Source organism: Lepisma saccharinum, chromosome 1 (assembly GCF_977018435.1).
Source record: "Lepisma saccharinum chromosome 1, izLepSacc3.1, whole genome shotgun sequence".
In the NCBI taxonomy this organism is placed as follows: Eukaryota; Metazoa; Arthropoda; class Insecta; order Zygentoma; family Lepismatidae; genus Lepisma; species Lepisma saccharinum.
The window spans coordinates 123,847,729-123,860,815 of record NC_139229.1 but is presented as its reverse complement, the minus strand read 5'-3'; positions in this window follow the sequence as shown (position 1 = coordinate 123,860,815).

Below are 13,087 nucleotides of genomic sequence, written 5' to 3'. Positions count from 1 at the left end.
GTTTTGTCTTCTGTGCCAGCTGTTGCCTCCCTTGGCTGGACTTCACCCCTCGCAGGCTCTATCTCAAACACCCTCACTGGTTCCTGGGGAACTCCCCTGGTGACTCCACTCGGTGCTTCCTGGTCGTCTGCGCTCGCCGCTCCCTGGTCGTCTGCGCTCGCCGCTCCCTTGGCAAGCTCCATCGTAGCCCCAGCAGGCGGTGCTCCGTAAATATAGAATCTCTTCTTCCTTCTGGTCAGCAAGTCCTTACCTTGATTAGGCACATTTGAATCTCCGCACATGTCCTTGGAAATTCCTTTGGTGCCTGCTCTGGCAACTCAGTCGCAACCTCCATGGTCACATGAAGACTAAAATTGGTAAACGCTGTAAGTGCCACAATAATTCAAACACCGTTTTCCACATTAAACTGTGAAATGTCCCATGCTTTATAATGTGGTAAACGTGAAATGTGGCTGTTAGCCCTCTAAGTAGTTCAAAGGGTAAAGAGGTCACTAGTGTGCACGTTCTTACGGGCTGATGTCCGGAACGATGCGATTTCCCAACACGTTCGCTTTTGGCACTTAAAACGTTTACCACTTTTAGTCCTCGCATATCTATAACTTACCATTCATAAACCACGTAAAGAATATGTCAACTTCCAACCGAAAGTTAACAGTGATCATATTCCTGTAAATTCCATATTTCCTATTTTATTAGAAACATCGAATTCTGAAAAATGAAATTTACGGTATTTTGCTTGATTCGAGCACACTTACGAAGGAAACAATTATGTACCAGCATAGTCCTATTTTATGTGCATGAAACGACAATCATAGTAGTCTCAAGAGCAGTGATAATGCTTAGAACAAAGTGAAAATGAAAATTTGTATTTTAACCAAAGTTTCATGACCATATAGAGATTTATATTTATTATTGTGTTTTGTATTTGTAAGGACATAATTTGATTTGTTGTTATTGAATGTTTAAGTTATGTAGCTGTAACCAGAGGATCTGTCCACACTGCTCCTCTTTCCGGCCATTTCGTGGCAAGCACTCAAGTCAACATTGCTTCTGCTCCAGGGACCATTTAAACAGACCAGAAGTTAATTCTCCGTGGATAGTTTTCTTTCTGCCTTTAGCAAGATTAGTTAGTAATTGCTTTCTCACCTTCTTGGAAAATATTGTCGAAATAAATAAACTCTTTATGCACAAGTTCAATATGCTCATTTGATTGTCTAATTTAGTTTGTTTATTTATAACCACGGATACTTGTTGGAGATTGTAAGTATTAAAGGATACTTTAATCTGAGATAATTAAATCCGTGTATTTTCATTACAACACATCACAACGGCAATATTGGGAAATTCCTACATATCTTTATATAATTTTGTTCTTAGATATTGTTGCAGAAAGAATTTAAGTAATGATACACCAAAAATCATTATAATTACAATTTTGTTCAAAGTTGAAAATTTAGCTATTATTAATTATAAGTTGGAGGCAGGGAAACATGAAAAGGTGGAATATATATATAAGTATGTAAGCTTAGCTAACGTCTTGTGGAAGAAGATCATCTGTTAGAGCGATGTGATGGTTTTCCGATATATTACAACTGACAGTTGAAATTGCTACTACAGTTTCGAAGTTTCATCGTGTGACTTCAATAGTATCTGCTCTTTTATAGGCCTCAAGAACCCAAATTTGACGGTTTTTAAAGTCTAATGTGATGAATTAAAAAGTAGAATAACGTATAAAGTACGTCCTTCCCATGTTAGGAAACATGTAGGTAATTACGAGTCATGTAATACAAAACGAATTATAATAAGCAAAGAGACATTGTTGCTCATAATGGAAAATCCAAAGAATGAAACTCCAGATTGTCCAAACAAGGCGACTGCGATTATGCTTGCTTAATTGATTGATTTATTTTTTGTCGCTTTTCTGCAATTTTTGATTAATCACGAAGATGAGGATGAAAGATGATATGATGAAATTGATGAAGGGACACTCACAAAGAACACTCTTGATCAGGTCGGGATTCGAACACTGTGCTAATTATTCCGCCATGGAGGTCGGCAAATGCAATTATGCGTATAAACATATCTTGAATATTACTTTAGCACTTTAACAGACCTAGATATTAATATCATATAGTATTAACAATACATTTAGTTCAATTACACTTTACAACTTTACCACTTAATATACAATGGGATGGAAGAGCAAGGTGAATAAGTAACATCACAAGCTCATGATGTTCCAGAATAAACACAATGATGGCCAACAAGATCAACTGCTGGACGTTGTATAGTGATGTATTATGTTTTACGTGTCCAAATATTGCTAAGAATGAATCTGATGGTCAAAACTAAGCACCGGTGAAACTACGCCAACTCTCCTCTACTTCGTAAGAAATCTCGACCCCTTCCGTTGTAAATTACCCATGTTGATATAAAAATTTGCATCATAGCAAATAAACGAGGTTTAGTCGATATCTCGGGTCTCCTCTACCTCAGATATCGTCTTGTATGGATATCTACCTAACCTAAAGAGTCTCAAGATTAATACAATGTTTTCCAGATCTCAATTTTTTAACATTACAGCCGAAATAATTTCCAAGAAATGTCAGGCTACATGATATTACGAACTGATTCACTGTAAGTAAATACTTGATAAAAACGTAAAATGTAAGATGTAATGTAAAAGTAGACTAGTCTAGTAGATAATTCATATTGTATTGCGCAATGATTTGTTAAGCCTTCCAGTTGTAACGACCCTGCGTGGTCGCCATATTATATTTTGTTAACAAGGTTTGGTTAAAGAATGGATGCTAAATGTCCCTGCGAGGCATACGTTCTTTTTTAATCCAACTTGTTCTTTAAAACGTTAATAATTGTATTTTACATAGTTAAACACATTGTTAGTAATGCAGAGTTTTGCGCGACTCGTTATTAATTGTATTGTCTAAATGCACACAGTTTTAGTTTATGTTAACACGTGCATCTAGTGATTTTTCCACTAGTGATTGCTCAATGTCAAACCATGATAATATTCAGTACGAAGCTTGCAATATGTAATCAAAAAGTGAGTTGGCAACGCGTACTCTTAGTTAGGATTTTCACCGCCCAGTCACCACCGCGAGTATAAAGCCAGCGCAGCGAGGCCCGGAGCTCTGATCATATCGTCATATATTCGATTCGAGTTGAAAAGTACCGCTCGTCACAAATCTTGCAATGCCATGCTTGCCAGAGGATCGGGCATGGACAACGCCACTGCTTCGCCCAGCCCCGGTACGTTAAATGCGCAGGGGCCCACTTATTTTCTGACTGCCCAAAGAAGGATCAAGCTATACCACCGACGTATGCTAATTGCACACAACATCACTACGCTAGCTACAGAGCTTGCCCTCTATTCAAGAAGGTTAAATAAGAGCGTCGTGCTCAACATGACTACAAACGACGTGAACCTACACGGCCCATTCGACAGGATATTGCCATGGCGCCATTTGTCAAGGAACCTCGCCCATCAGCTGAGATTAGACGGCCGAATCAGAAGCCAGCTTTACGCCGGACGGATCTTCCACGACCTCCAGCATTTCTTCAAGTCTCGCGCCCAGCGGCAGCTCCGACTACGCAACAAGCTTCACTGCTAGACATTCTTCAACAACTTTCCCAGCCAGACGTACTCCCAGGGCTAATCACGCTAGTACAGGGATTACAGCAGATCCGAGAGGCATCGGACTCTACACAACGGAAACAGGTGATTCAACACCTAGCTGACGCCTTAAAACCTTAATGTTTGTTGTATTATTGTTCTGTCCCTTTTTTATGTGAACACTAGCTATTTTCTGGCTTGCGACAGTTGCAACCGGTCAATTATATCGATTGGGAAGCAGGGTAGGTTAACCACACTACACAAGTTCTCATTATCGATGCAAGGTTATAACAAAGTGTTGATACTTGAATAAAGATTAATGACGAAGTTGAAAGCCGAGGTTAGTAAAAAAAAAAAAAAATCGGAGCTCATTTGGCTCCCTGATGTCAACTGGGAAACATCCAGAGTAAACCGGCCTCCCAGCCACAAGCCTAGCAGCCATTCCAGAAGGAAGAAGGGAGAAGAAAGAAGAAGAAGAGCCTAGCAGCAACCTACCTACCTGGTCCAATCGCCTCGGCTGATAGGTACTCATGCTCTACCTGCCCGGCTTGACTGGGAGTACCAGGACCGTTCCTTTCTAACCTGCAGTCCTTGCAAAGGAGACACCGGTTGGCTTGCCAATTCCCAGCTAATACACGGGGTGTCGCGGCACCCTTTCATCCTACCACCCTATCGTCCCGCTCGTCGGTGGGTACCGATTGGCTACGGTCCGCTCCCGGCTGTGGGGTACCGCGTGCCTTCTACTTTTTCTTACAGGGGAGCCTGTGACGTCGGCAGCGATCAACGCCCTAAATAAAATTAGGTCTCCGTACTCCCCCTGGCGCCTCACAGCGAGGAATAAATTGGATATTCCCTGCCCCCCTTATCTCTTCGAGACCAAATGTGGTACAGGTAAATGCACGTGTGGTGCCGGTAAAAGCACGTGTGTGGTACAAGTAAATGCACGTAGGGGTTACAGCTAAAGACACGTGTGCTAACAGACATTTTTTTATTAAGATTATAATAAACATACATACAAAGCTGGTGTAACCTTTCATTACCCCGTAAGTCCTGAGATATTTGAGCCTATGTTCAACGACTGGTAGGAAGTTAGCACTTATGGGTAGACTTTTGCCGTCCACCTAATTGAAGTGTTTAGAGTGTGGTGATTGTGTGTAGGGGGTACCGGACGTTGCAAAAGTTTTTGGCGCTCATAACGTGGGGCTCGATTGTAAAGACTGAAACTAGTAAGCCAGTGGGGGGCCTAACTACTAGAAGGAATAGAAGGGTTCATAAGTGTCAGTGTTAGTGTTCGTCCAAAGAATTCACGAAGGTGAAGATGTAGTGTAATGTAGTGAGAGAAACCATAGACGGTGTGCCAAGATGGAAAAGAACGTGTCCAGTATGAACTTAAGAAGCAGAGGGAGGAAAACCGTAGATGAAGAGACTGGGTTCGGATGCTGTGAGGATACCGGAGGAGAGATGAAGTCTTTCCAGTGATGCCAATGTCTCCAGAAGTTCCATTGGAGATTTGAGAGGCAAGAAGAGACCTCAGTGTCCACTGCAGAGTCCAGATGCAAGACTTGCTCATCAGTACCCTTCATGGATTCCGGGCAAGAACCAAGTGCTCCTGGTACAACCCCATCAGACCATTGGTTATTAGTTTGAGTTGTTGTTTTAAGTCCACTTTATGCACAGTAAGGCTAATCGAGACTGGACCTACAGTTTAAAGTGGGATCCGAACCACTTGTGCCTCCACCGGGTATCGAACCCGGGACCCCTTGATTACAAGGCAATGACGCTACCACTGCGCCATGGGGGAGGTCCACCATTGGTTATTAGAATGGCTGATGAAAGATGAAGAGGAGAGAAAGAAAGAGGAGGAAGAACGTAGACAAATAGATGAAAAACAGAGAAAGAAAGATTTGGCTGAATTAGAGAGAGCTAGAAAGAAAGAGATAATGCAGGTAAGACAAGTAGTGAAGGAGAGAAGGCTTCTTGAAAAAGAGGAAGAATCAGCTCGTATTAAAAAAGAGAAAGCTGGGAGAGAGAGAGAGAAAAAGCAGAAGAAGAAGCTAAAAGGGCAAAGAGGAAGCAGAAAAAGAAGCTAAAAGGGCAAGAGAGAAAGCTGTAGGAGAAGCAATAAGGAAACAAGAAGTTCAGGAGTTTAGAACTCTAATAGAGTCTCTTGAAGAGAAAAGCGAAATTAAAAAAAAAACAGAGCAGAAGAGAGAAAGGGAGTTAGAAATTCTCCGTGCCTTGGTTGAAAGTCAAGAACAAAATAGAAATAAAGAAAAGAAAGAGGACAATAAGAGGAGACAGCAAGAAGCTGAAAGAAGCAGAGCAGAGTTACAGACTCTTTTCTCCCAACAAAAGACAGACCAGTTAGAAAGTATTAGGGAGGAATTAGAGAAAATTAGAATCTCTTGTCAGCAGGAAGTAGTGAGAATAGTAGAGGAACAATTGGAACCTTTAGCTGTCTAAATGAAGAAAAATTTAGATGCCTGTCTACAATTAGTAGCCCAGTCTACAACGGAAAGTGGAAGTGAAGAACCAGAGTTAAGCAGATAGAGGCCTCAGTAGAAACCATAAGTTCAGCAGTAAAGACTCTGAGTGAGCAGGCCGTAGTTATGGAGAAGGCGGTCCAAGAAGAGAAAGTAGCTACAGAAACTGTGGCTAAAGCAACCGGAGAAAAGGTGAACTCTCTTCGCGGAGACACACAGAAACTGGAAGTATATCTTCGCAAGAAATACATGAGCAGACTGGGTCTATAGTCAAAAGGATAGGCGAACTGCAAGATAAGATTGAACGGTTGCAGATACTACCTGGAGTCAATTCTGATGTTCTCCCAGATTCCATTGAACGGGATAGAAATTTAAATCCTGAAGCAGCCTATTATGAACCTCCTAGAGTGGTGCAGAATTCTTTCTATCTGGGAACCATTCAATCGGATAAGGGTAAGCGGCCTAGAGAAGCAGATAGTTCCGACGGGTCACCTCCTCGGCGAGGAGCCGAAGTTAAGATGCCTAGAATGGCTGACATCGCTCACATTCCCAAGTTCATCGGCTACCGCACGTATCCCGACGCCTTGTTTTTTGGCTTTCGAAATCGGAGCCCACGCTACTTCTTCCTTTCATGCTTTCATGTGAAATAAAGCTCATCAAACGTCCTCACGAAGCTGGATCAACGCGGCAAATTTTGAATCTCTCACCGTGACTCATACTCGAAACATCTCGTACCAATGTATAGAGCACCAAACATTATAGTAGGGGAAATATATGGTTTCACCCGGACATAATTGGAGATATGGATGAAGGGACAATATGGACGACACCACGTGCCCCACAGAGTATTATACTGACTGTGAATCCTGACCATAGAGCCTCGCTAATCTTCAAAATGCAGTCTAAGGTGTACTGCTTGGAAGTGAGGAGATTTTCCTGTGATCATAGGTTTAACAGTATTACCTTCGTAAATTATCTCAAGGATTTGTTGAAGACCTGAATCTTCCATTAGATAAACAACACATCTCAGGAAACTTATCTTGACGTGAAGACCACCCAGCCTTAGTATGGGCTACTTCAGAGGACTGACTGAGTTCTCATTGGCTACTATACAGAGTGCTTTCAGAAATATTGGTTGATCAAATGTGATGATTTACCTATTTGATTACCCACAAATACAGTGCAGTGTGGATTGAATGCATATCTGGTAGTAATGAAATCGTTAGATTCCCTGGATGATCACCTTTCTCGTTTATTTGCCGCAGGACCAGCCACAGAAGGACTTTTGTTGTGTCGTCCATATAGCCTATGTTTGATTGATTGTGTGATTCGTGATTGGCGCAGTGGTAGAGTAATCGCCTTATAATCAAGGGGTCCTAGGTTCTATACGTTCTGGAGTCACATTGCACAGTGGTTCGGATCCCACTTTAAACTGTAGATCCAGTCCCGATTAGCCTTACTGTGTATAAAGTGGACTTACAACAGCAACCCAATCAATCGTTTATCTTCGTGATTAGCCAAAAGTGGCAGCAAAACGACGTAATATAAACTAAAACAAATGAAATCTATCCGAAAAAGCCATCGCCAGAGGCACAAGGGGTCATTTCATAGTTTATGCAGAACTCTTCACTCTACTTAAAGAAGCAAAGTGCATTGCAAATGAACATATTTCTGAGATACGTTCAATAAATCGTTGGCCTGCTCAATTCAGAAATAGACTCTAATATAAGTTCAAACTCTGAGGTGATGAGAAATCTCTATCTACATTTTGCTCAACTCTGAAAGATAACAGGATACTGCTGTAATGTGCTGCAATACATTAGGATGCTCGATATTCGTCAGAATTTCATTAAACCCTAGAGTATTGGGAAGTGGGATTTAAATCTTCAATCAGTTACGCAAATGTTCTCCTTTTGCTGCATCAGGGGCAACACCTGTGCTACAAGTGCACGTCTGTAATGGACTCTTAAGGCAAAGTGACAGGTTTAGAACCGTATTTTATCATATCATATTAGTTCAAAACATTGACAGTGGTGGCGAATAGGGATGGGTAACAGTTCTATACACACTTTTTGTCCCCGTACTATGGTCTCTTAATGTTAAGCCTTGTCTACCAGTGGATTTGACCCAAAATCATCTGCCCGAATTCCATTTTCAATACGCTTCTCTCTAATTGCAGTCAATATAAAGTAAACTATCCTTGCCCCCTCCCCCCTGCACAGTTAAGACACCTAATCGCCGCCACTATGTGCATACATTCTTAAACAACAAAGCAACCTGTAAGTAACAATCGCCACGTGAACGAAACACTGCATAAAACAATGCATTACATTCTCACCAATATAATAATCGCGCTACGACGCCAGGGATCTCTGATTCGAATTCCGGCCTGGGCATGGATGTTTGTGAGTGTCCATTCATCAATTTCATCATATCATCACTCATTCCTATCTTCGCAAATTAGCCATAAGTGGCACAAAAGTGAAGTAAAATAAATCAAATCAATTAATCAACCAATATCATAGGAAATGGAAAACTTAAATTTAGGGAAACGCATGACTCTGCATTAAACTATATATCTCCCCAATTCCTGACTCTAACGGCACAGAATAAAAACCAATCTCTAGAGAAAATTATAAGCTGTGAATTTGTTTCAGTGACTTTAGGATATGAATTACATAGTTTCTTACATATTTGCTGTTTTTTGTGTCAGAAACTAACTTTTACGCTAATTAAAAAATTAAGGAAAATATTTGAATTCTTCTAATTCAATTAAGATTTATGGTAGCTCTATCAAACAAAAATCATCATTTAGCAAATTTTCCGTTCTTTCATTTTCGTTATCTTCATTTTTTGTGTACAATGCACCGTTTTCGAGATATTAATTCCTTTTCATTTTTAATTTGAACTTTAGCTGCCATTTTCCAAGATGGCGGATTTTCCCCAAACATTTCGATGGCAGATTTTTAATATGTTATTCACTATACCATTCCGCACAATCTGGCACAAAAACATTTGTTTTGCAATTATTTCCGGGTTAGGCCCTTTTTTCCCTTTTGTTTCCTCTACTATTAGGCTAAGTGGAAACTTTAATATATACCATAATGAAGAAAGAATCTTGGCTGCAGAGCTTTGTAGGAGAGAACAAACCAGCTTCGTCGTATTCTCGTCAAATGCACAGCACCTATAAAGTGGTGTTCTCAGAGGAGGGTATAATGATATTTCATAAGGATTTGGGGGAGTGACAATATTAACAAAACTGATATCACGTGAATCATTAAAGTATTTTTTAACTTTTTCAATTAAGGACAAACACAAATATCCATGTGTTAACCGAGATTAGAACCCAAATATCTGGATTCGTAGCGCGGTATGCTAACCACTCCACCACGAAGGCGAATGAACTTAGTTAGCCGTGACCGTTTTACCTGTGTGTCACAAATACTAATATATTGATTATAGGTTAACTGCGACTTGGAATTACCGTATCTTCACACAAAATAATTTTCATATGAACTTTTGGTTATATAACGTATTTTCTGCATGTGCTTAAACTGTCGGTGGGAAATTGCTACAGCGAGTCAGTTACATTTATCAGTTCAATAGAATATTTGGTGGCAAATTACTATGGTGCGTAGGTTAAATGGATTCAATTTAACATGATTTATAACATTCGGTGAGAAATTCACGTGATGTTAGGTAGTTATATTCTATCTCTCTCTAATTATTGAAATATTTTTTAAAAATACCATGACAGAGGGATTTTGAAAACTATATAGATAAGATTCCGAAGTTGTTTATTTTGAATACAAATAACAGATTTGCTTCAATTTTCAACAAAAATCATACTTCAAAACATCATGAACTAAGACTAAGAATCAAGTACTAACCATCAATAAATAAATTAAGTCAAAATACTTGTATTGTGCAGAAAGTAGTAGTTTATTTCGGTAAGAGGTGTTGCTGAATTACAAATCTTATTGTAGGCGCAGAAAGAAAATTGTCTATGAAGAATTAACTTCTGGTGTGTTTAAATGGTTCCTGGAGCAGGCGCAGTGTTGACTTGAGTACTTCCCACAAGATGGCCAGGAAGGGGAGCAGTGTGGACAGATCCTCTGGTCACAGCTACATAACTGAAATGTATGTTAATAACATTTCAATATCTTCAAGATATGTCGAAAATGACATAATATATAAATTAGTAAGTAACGCCCTTGATAATGGAGTAAAAATATTCAGGTTGCATTATTGACTCTCCTAAAATATCTCTCTCATGCAAAATTTGATTCTTTACTGACTTGATTCTTTAATTAAAAGTTGAATTAATTTTTAAATGAATTGCATTCACTATTTTAAAGAAACTTAAAAACAATTTAATATACAGTGTGATTAAAAAAGAATATACGTATTTCAAACCAGTATGCTGTCAAAACTACTGATCACTGAACAGCACGGTGCTCCCTGGTGGAAGATAACATTGTCTAGTTTGCCGCTAGATCGTTCGTGCAGCGCTATTTTGTCTTCACGATCCCACTACTCGAATTAGAGTGAAATTGGCGACTCAGCAGAAGAAGGCCTTTTGTGTCCTCGAGTTTGCTAAAGAATTGGCACTTTTTAGCTGGCCTGCACGGTCACCGGATTTGTATCCCTGTAACTTTTCTTGTGGGGAAACATTAAGGAAACTGTTTATGTACCAACTCTACCAAATGATCTGGAAGAGCTGAAAAATCTGGTCACTACTGCTGTAGCGTCAGTGACGATGAACGATGACCGAGTTTGGAATGAATTTGAGTACCGCTATGATGTTCGTGCCGCTGGTGGAGGACATATTGAACATCTTTAGATATTCGTAAGTAAGTGAAAACTTTAAGAGTTGTACCATTTCTATTTTTTCAAATATATATGTTTGAAATACGTATATTCCTTTTGAATAACCCTGTACTTTTTGTAATATGGATGATTTTATTTGAATCACACTCTTTTCATAATTTTGTAACTTTTTACTCTCACAGTACAAGATCCTGTACTTTAAACACAATAAATGGGAACGATCTTAATATATTCGTAGCAATGTTTGTGAAAGTTAATAATGAACTGGAATTTTCAGAGTAGTGATAATCTGCACTATATAAATTTAAAATAGATCTTTTCTGACTTTCGTATCGAGTAATAAACAAACAGAAGACATTATTTTGGACCATTTTCCAAAATTTACAATTGAGTAATGTTTTCAGTGACAAGGACTTTAAATTATTGGAATCATTTCAAACAATTTTTCTTCTACTTTGATTTTTAATTAATTTTCTCTGTTTATTCACGCAAACAGTTTCACTATTTGCAAATTAACAACTTCACTAACTATGCATCAGCAGTTAAGAATTGTCTACAAGGAACAAATTATAGTATTTCTATATAAAAGGATAGATAGCGAAATACAGTGAAAAACCTGCAATAATTTACTAAAATTATAAGACTAAGAGCTTATACTTACGGAGCACCCGCTCCTGGGGCTACGACGGAGCTTGCCAAGGGAGCGGCGAGTGCAGACGACCAGGAAGTCCCGAGAGGAGCCACCAGGGGAGCTCCCCAGGGACCTGTGAGGGTGTTTGAGATGGAGCCTGCGAGGGGTGAAGTCCAGCCAATAGAAGCAAGAGCTGGCACAGAAGACAACACGGCGCCTGCGGATGCGGCAGCCACAAGGGCGAGGAGAGCAACAAGGACCTGTAACATAAGACATAAGAGGAATATAACATTTCCATCATTCCACAGTGATAACCTAATGAAACGAGAAAAGTATACATTTAAGATGAATTGCTTTCTTAAATGGCACTTCTTTCAATTCAGTTAAATAATCATGGACACAGATGTATAAATGCTGCTACAGCATTCTGTGACAGCTTGCAGTCCATTTGTCGATGAGTGCAGTGATTCAGGTTCTTTGAATTCTATATGTATAATTTTACAGACTATATATTTTTAAAACATCGCTGTTTTTCAGTGTTGTAACATGGACATTTTCGTGTACACTTAAAAGAATATATACCCTTATTTGAAGTTTTGAAAACTGGTATATATTATATGAACTTATTATATCGTGTTGCTGATATTTTTGATAAACGCAGCATGAAATTTCGAATTTCTTGCTATAATCTGTTTGATATAATATGCAAAGCGAGGTCTGAAATGTTGCAGTTATTCGATGGAAAATATTTTTTAATATTAAAATGATAAAAGTTATCTACGTGCAATTGATACCTTGACAGTCACTTAATCGCACAAACACAAACCCAAGGCAAGTTTAATCTATTTCTTGTTTTAAGATGTTCGATTAATGATGTTCACGACGTGTAAGTTTTCGGTGATTAGTATTTCGAGCGAACCAACGTGTACGTCACATTAGGTGGTGAATATCTTATTCCGCTCGTTAATTTGTTTTACCATACACCCGCACACTTACCTTCATACTGAGATTTTTCTACGTTCTTGGAACATAGTGAATTATGACAACCTGATAATGAATCGAGTATATATAAGAATTTCAAAGGACGTAGAAAAGTATTAACCTTGAGAGGATGGAAGCGATTTGTACGTAGTCTAGAAATATGTTTAATAATAACATTTCCTTCACTTTGAAGAGTTGTGATTTGCAATTAGATTCTCAGGTTGTTTATATAAAAGAATGCCACTCATATTTCACACGTTTCTAAGGTGATGTAGAATGATACTACGATTACATCATTTGGAATATCCGTTTCTGCATAAGATTTCATTCTTGCATGATACTTAGAAAGATTATATACACAAACCATTTCAACGCTTAATTCAAATTAAACATACAATATCATGCCTAAATGACAATTAAAAATCATTACCTTCTCCATAAAGCCATCTTATTATTGAACGCAAAGCATACATTATTATATCTTTAATCATAACGGAGTAAATTGGAAAAATTATTGAATTTTATACC